A 6,000-nucleotide genomic window follows, 5' to 3' on the forward strand; every position below is an offset into this window, starting at 1 on the left:
GTTACAAGATGATACAAGACAACAAGAAAGCACTCTTTTCATTTTAATAAAAAGCAAAAATATAGAAACAAATGAAATATCCTACTATCCTGCTATCCTCCTAAGTGCCTACATTCTCCCCCTACAATGTTAGGAAAAGATGATAACTGATGGCTTTGTAAAGGCAGAGAATCATAATGATTTCTCTTCTTTCCTGAAAAAATTAATCCTGAAGTCAGATAACCAGAAGTATGTACTTATGATGGGTGGGATGAAAGCCAAACTAAAAGAGAAGAGGACAAAACTAGTTAAAGCTGTGGTATATTCAGTCTTGTCTAATATACTGTCATTCATCCTAGGATTGCTAAGAAATAGTTGTTATAGATTAGCTATAAGTGATTATTAGGGAGACCTTCCAGAAGGCATACAAATGTAGCACCCTTCTTTAAAATGTCATTGGCAAGGGTGCCTGGGTGGGTCAGTTGGTTGAGTGTCTGACTCTTGGTTTTAGTTCAGGTCATGACCTCATGGATCATGAGATCGAGCCCCACGTTGGTCTCCATGCTTAGCTGGGAGTCTGATTGAAGATTCTCTCCCTCTCCCTTTGTCACTGCCCCCCCCCCCCCCCCCGCTCACTCTCGCTCTCAAATAAATAAATAAATCTTGAAAAAAAATGAAATGTCATTGGGAAAAAAAAAGAGCACAGATTTATTTACTTTAATTTTGAAACCTGAAGACCTAGGAAAAATCACCAGACAGTTGATCTATAGCTATCTAGAGGAATGGTGGAAATAATCATCATGAATTTGTCTTATCTGGTTAGTTTCTCTTAATAATAGCTTAGTGAGCTATGTAAACAAAGGGAAAGCAGGAGTTATAATGGCTTTGTAGTTTAAATAATCAAAAAGCATTTGGATTCAGTTCTTAGACCTTCTCTTGTCTGTCTATACTCCCATGGTGAACTTATCCAGATTCATGGCCTTAAATACTGTTTACATACTGCAACTCTCAGTTCTCTCTTTCCAGCCTGGATTTGACCCCTAAACTCCAGAGTCACATTTCCAGTTGCCCATCAACAGTTCCACTAAAACATATAATAGGTATCTCCAACTTCACATGTCCAGAATTAAGGTCCTGATCACTTCCTCACTCCCTCCTGTTCCTCCATATTTCTCTCATCTTAGTTAAGGGCAACTCCATTCTTCCATTGGCTCAGGGGAAATATCTTGGAGTAATCCTTGACTTCTCCTTTTCTCTCATACTCTACATTCTTTCAGCTATACCTTGAAAGAATTTCCAGAATTTGAGTACTTTTTACTCCTGTACTCCTATACACATTTCTTGCCCATTGTTCAGGAAACCTCCTTACTGGTTTTTACTCATATATGAAGACTTTTCTACCACTTTACTTAAAATTACAACTTTTACCATTCCTATTCTCTTTTTAACTTTTTCATATAGCATTTCTCTACCTGACAAGTTACATAACTTTATTTGTTTATTAATGGTCTCCCTCCACCAAAATATTCCAGGCACCTTTCTAGACATGGGGAATGCAGTAATGAACAAAACACTAAATCTCTGCTTCATGAGTTCCTGATTTCTTTGCCTAAGTGTATGGATACATATGGCATTGAAAGAATAATTGATCCTGGGGCGCCTGGGTGGCTCAGTCGTTGGGTGTTTGCCTTCGGCTCAGGTCATGATCCCAGGTTCCTGGGATCGAGCCCTGAGTCGGGCTCCCTGCTCCACAGGAAGCCTGCTTCTCCCTCTCCCACTCCCCCTGCTTGTGTTCCCTCTCTCGCTGTGTCTCTCTTTATCAAATAAATAAATAAATAAAATCTTAAAAAAAGAAAAAAAGAATAAATGATCCTGTGACATGTACACTTCAAAGCAGTAAATAAAATGAATTTTGCCTTAGATTGACTTTCACACTGACTTTGGGTTAAGGTTCTTTCTCTTTACAAGTAGCTTTCATTTAATGGGTAGCAATATATACATTGCAGGTGTCCAGTGGTTATCATGTAATCTATACGCCCTCCTAGTCCAAGAGTAAAAACAATTCTCAAGTTCTCTTTGAAATCAGTTAGTCCTAACCTCCTCCAGAGGGAGCTCAGGGTCCAGCATTTTCAGGATCTGGAGCTAGTCTCTGTCCTGGTTTAACAGAGGACAAGGCATTCTGTCCTCCGTTGGACTGAACTTCAGTGTGTGAAGATGGGGTACTAATACAGCAATGTTTTTTGCTCTAAATCAATGTTTTTTTGCCCCCCCTCAGAAGAATGATGCAATAGAAATGCATGCTAGGAATTAGGTTGTTTCGCATGAATGATTCCAAAGTCTAAGGACATTTCAAACCAAGCCATAGATTATTTATATACATTCAGGCAGCATTTCTTGGGCTTCTCTGACTAATTTCTTTGTGGCTACTAATTATCACATTGAACAGTATTAGTAAAACCTTTAAAGCAATATTGGGGTACCTGGGTGGCTCAGTTGATTAAGCATCTGCCTTTGGCTCAGGTCATGATCTCGGGGTCCTGGAATGGAGCCCATGGCAGGCTCCATGATGGGCGTGGAGTCTGCTTAAGATTCTCTCCCTCTCCTTCTGTCCCTCTGTCCTCCCCCACCCCCACACGTGTGCACACTCTCTCTCTAAAAAATAAATAAATAAAATAAAAAATAATTTAATGTTCACAGGGCCTTTGGAGTCTCCTTCAAGGATGCAGAGTTATGCTCTTTTAGTTCTGTTGTCTAAGTTGTCTGAATTTATCCTGACTTCATTCCCTTTGATAATACATTTGGTGTAGAGATGCTCTCTATTCTTGTTGCATACGGCCTGTGGAAATTCTGAGGGTATCTGTGCCTTGGTCTTCATTTGTTTAAATAAGTTGGCCACAGTGACAAATACATCAAATATCTGCTCTTCATGTATAAAATGTTTCATTGAATATAAGAGTAAGCATGGCATTGACAGCTTTAAAAGAGAACTGTATAACATAGCTCCTTTTGTAGTTAGGAAAAAAATAATCTCTGCAGATTCATTATCACTTTCTAGAGTTGTGCTATGTTAAATGGGAGATACTTGTATTGTAGTTCTGTTCCATTCTGGGAAAACCTGGTGTAGACCAGCAGTTCCCAGCTTTCATCTTTTGAGGCTACATTGGACTTTCTCAAAGTTTTTGTACCTTAGTGGATAGAGCAGGTAAGGTGATGTTACAAACACGGCTATGTTAGGGTTTTGAGAGGATGAGTTACTGGCTAATAGAGGAAGATCCAGGTATGATGGAGCCTGAAGCTTTCATATTTCAGAGCCCTTTTTGGAGAAAAAGAACACAAAATTGCAATTCAAAAATTGCTAGGGCTATTCTTTTTTTAAAAAAAGATTTTATTGGGGCGCTTGGGTGGCTCAGTCGTTAAGCGTCTGCCTTCGGCTCAGGTCATGATCTCAGGGTCCTGGGATCGAGCCCCACATCGGGCTCCCTGCTCAGCAGGAAACCTGCTTCTCCCTCTTCCACTCCCCCTGCTTGTGTTCCCTCTCTCGCTGTGCCTCTCTCTGTCAAATAAATAAATAAAATCTTAAAAAAAAAAGATTTTATTTATTTATTTGAGAGAGAGAGAAAAAGAGAGCACGAGCAGGTGGGAAGGGAGGGGCAGAGGGAGAGGGAGAAGCAGACTCTCCGCTGAGCAGGGAGCCCCACTAGGGCCTCGATCCCAGGACCTGGGAATCATGACCTGAGCTGAAGGCAGACACAACCGACTGAGCCACCCAGGTGCCCCGAGACTAGATTTTTGGACATTTTGTTTTCTTAAAATGATCCATTACATATTGAGTCTGGCTTCTGTTTTTACCACAGTAATAAAACCTTGCTTTTGATGGGCACCAATTATTTCCTAATCGTCAAATTCAGTGGCTTTAAGTCCTTATTTTCCCTGATTTTCTGTCACATTTGATACCATGAATCATCTTTTCCTTCTTGAAACGCTCTCATCTTTTTTGTCACGTCCTTGTTTTCTCACCTGTGAACACTTTTCTGCTCTACTAATAATTTATCTTCCTACCTTCTTCCCTGTCAGCATTCTCTGAAGTTCATTTCTTAGGCCTTCCACTCTTTCCTGTTTCCTTGAGGAAAGTGTGCTACCCTTCTATCTTGACTACCACCACAGATGGTATTTGAGGATATTCTTCCAAGATACTTAGTTCTGAACTAAAATTTTCTGAAGCCCCAGTTTCCCCATTTTGCTAATATTTCCACTTTATTATTTTGCTGTTTCCTCAAACTTACCATATCTAAATTGGATTAATTTTCCCCAAACTAGCTCTCCTTTCCCTCTTGGATTTACTTTTTTCTAAAAGTGGTAGCATGGTTTACCCGGCTTGAAACTTGGTGTCAACTTGATTTTTTTGTTCATTTTCATGTATCTTATAGCCATTATGGCATCAGATCTACTTGATTCATTCTTTCTAACTCATTTGATCCTCCTACATTGTATTACTTTTTCATGCTTAACATAATGAGCCTCTTTTGTATGTTTGGGATTCTATTTTCCCTCTAGACTTCCATTTTTTTTATTGCTTATGCCATATATAATATGTATAAGCAAATATTATGTTTCACATCCTGCTTTGTGATGCTAGTTACCTCTTAAATTATATCTTTATAACTTTGTCACTCCACCCCAAGTACCTTTATATAATTAAATACCTTAATATGTATGGAACAAATAACTTAAATTCAAAACAACCCTGGTAGTTTGGAGACTTGCTGAAGAACCAATGAATGATGTTAAAAATGATCAGTAAGAATCTGAGGTGTGGTTGTCTCTAAGCAAGCTTGTTAGAAGAGATACCGGGAGGGGAGTTAGTGGTGTCATGCTGCAGTTCCTCCTTCAAACTTCAAACCCTCACAATTCTGTTTGCCTTTAGGAAGGTGTAGTTGAAGATTTTCTGAAGTTTCAGACTTCTTAGATCAAAAGCAAATCTACCTTTTCATTTCTGGCAGCATGCTTACCAGCTATCTGACAACATGTGTGCTGGATATCCTAAAAAATTCCAATTATAATACCTCTCATCAAAGGCCAAAAGGTACTGGTGGTGTTGAGAATGGTTTTAGCAGGTCACTCAGGTGAAATGAGATAAAGTCTGGGCCTAGGCAAGTAGGAAGTTGTATTGGAAACTGCCCTTAAAGCTGAGTCCTTAAAAAGTGATACACTTAGTAAAGGGTGAATCTATTCCTTAAAGAGAGATTGTAGAGAAGTTTGTCTACATGGTTCTGGATGGTAAACAAACAAACAAACAAACAAACAAACAAAACAACCTTTTCCTTGAGAATTCGTAACCATCTTTCATACAGTTTTGGTGTCAAAATTCACACTGCATGTGTTAGCCCAGAAACCCAAGATTAGAATGTAGTTTAAAGTATTAATGGATAAGTGATCAAACCAGGAGGCTGGCAGAAGCAAACACAAATCCTCTCTGGAGGAATGCATTTTAAACTAGGATCTTAAAGAATTTTCACAGAAAAATTTCCTGTGAATGTGAGTTCACTATTAAAAATAAAAAACACAAAGAAATAAGCCAACACGAATGGGAGTTCACAGAAACAGTAAACAGAATCAAATCTGCAAAGACTCTATAAATTAAACTTGTCAGATACATAACAGACAAAGTTTTATTTAATATGTATAAAGAGATAAAAATCACCTCTCAGGATTGAAAATGCACCTTTTAGAACTGAAAATCAAGAGACTGTAAAAAATAACCAGGCAGATTTAGAAAAAGAACAAGGTAGAACATCTAGAAATAAAAATATAATCATTAAAATTAGAATCCTAGGGCATTAGTCAAATAGTAAATTAGACAGAACTGAAGAAAGAATTCTGAACTGAGAAATAGATCTAAAGAAATTACTCAGATTACAGCCTAGGAAAGTAAGAAATGGAAAAGATAAAGTGGAAGTTAAGAGACATGGATGAAATGTGTGAAAGTCCAACATAAAACTAATTAGAATTGTGAAAGGAAGA

This window comes from Phoca vitulina, unplaced genomic scaffold, assembly GCF_004348235.1.
Source record: "Phoca vitulina isolate PV1807 unplaced genomic scaffold, GSC_HSeal_1.0 scaffold32, whole genome shotgun sequence".
In the NCBI taxonomy this organism is placed as follows: Eukaryota; Metazoa; Chordata; class Mammalia; order Carnivora; family Phocidae; genus Phoca; species Phoca vitulina.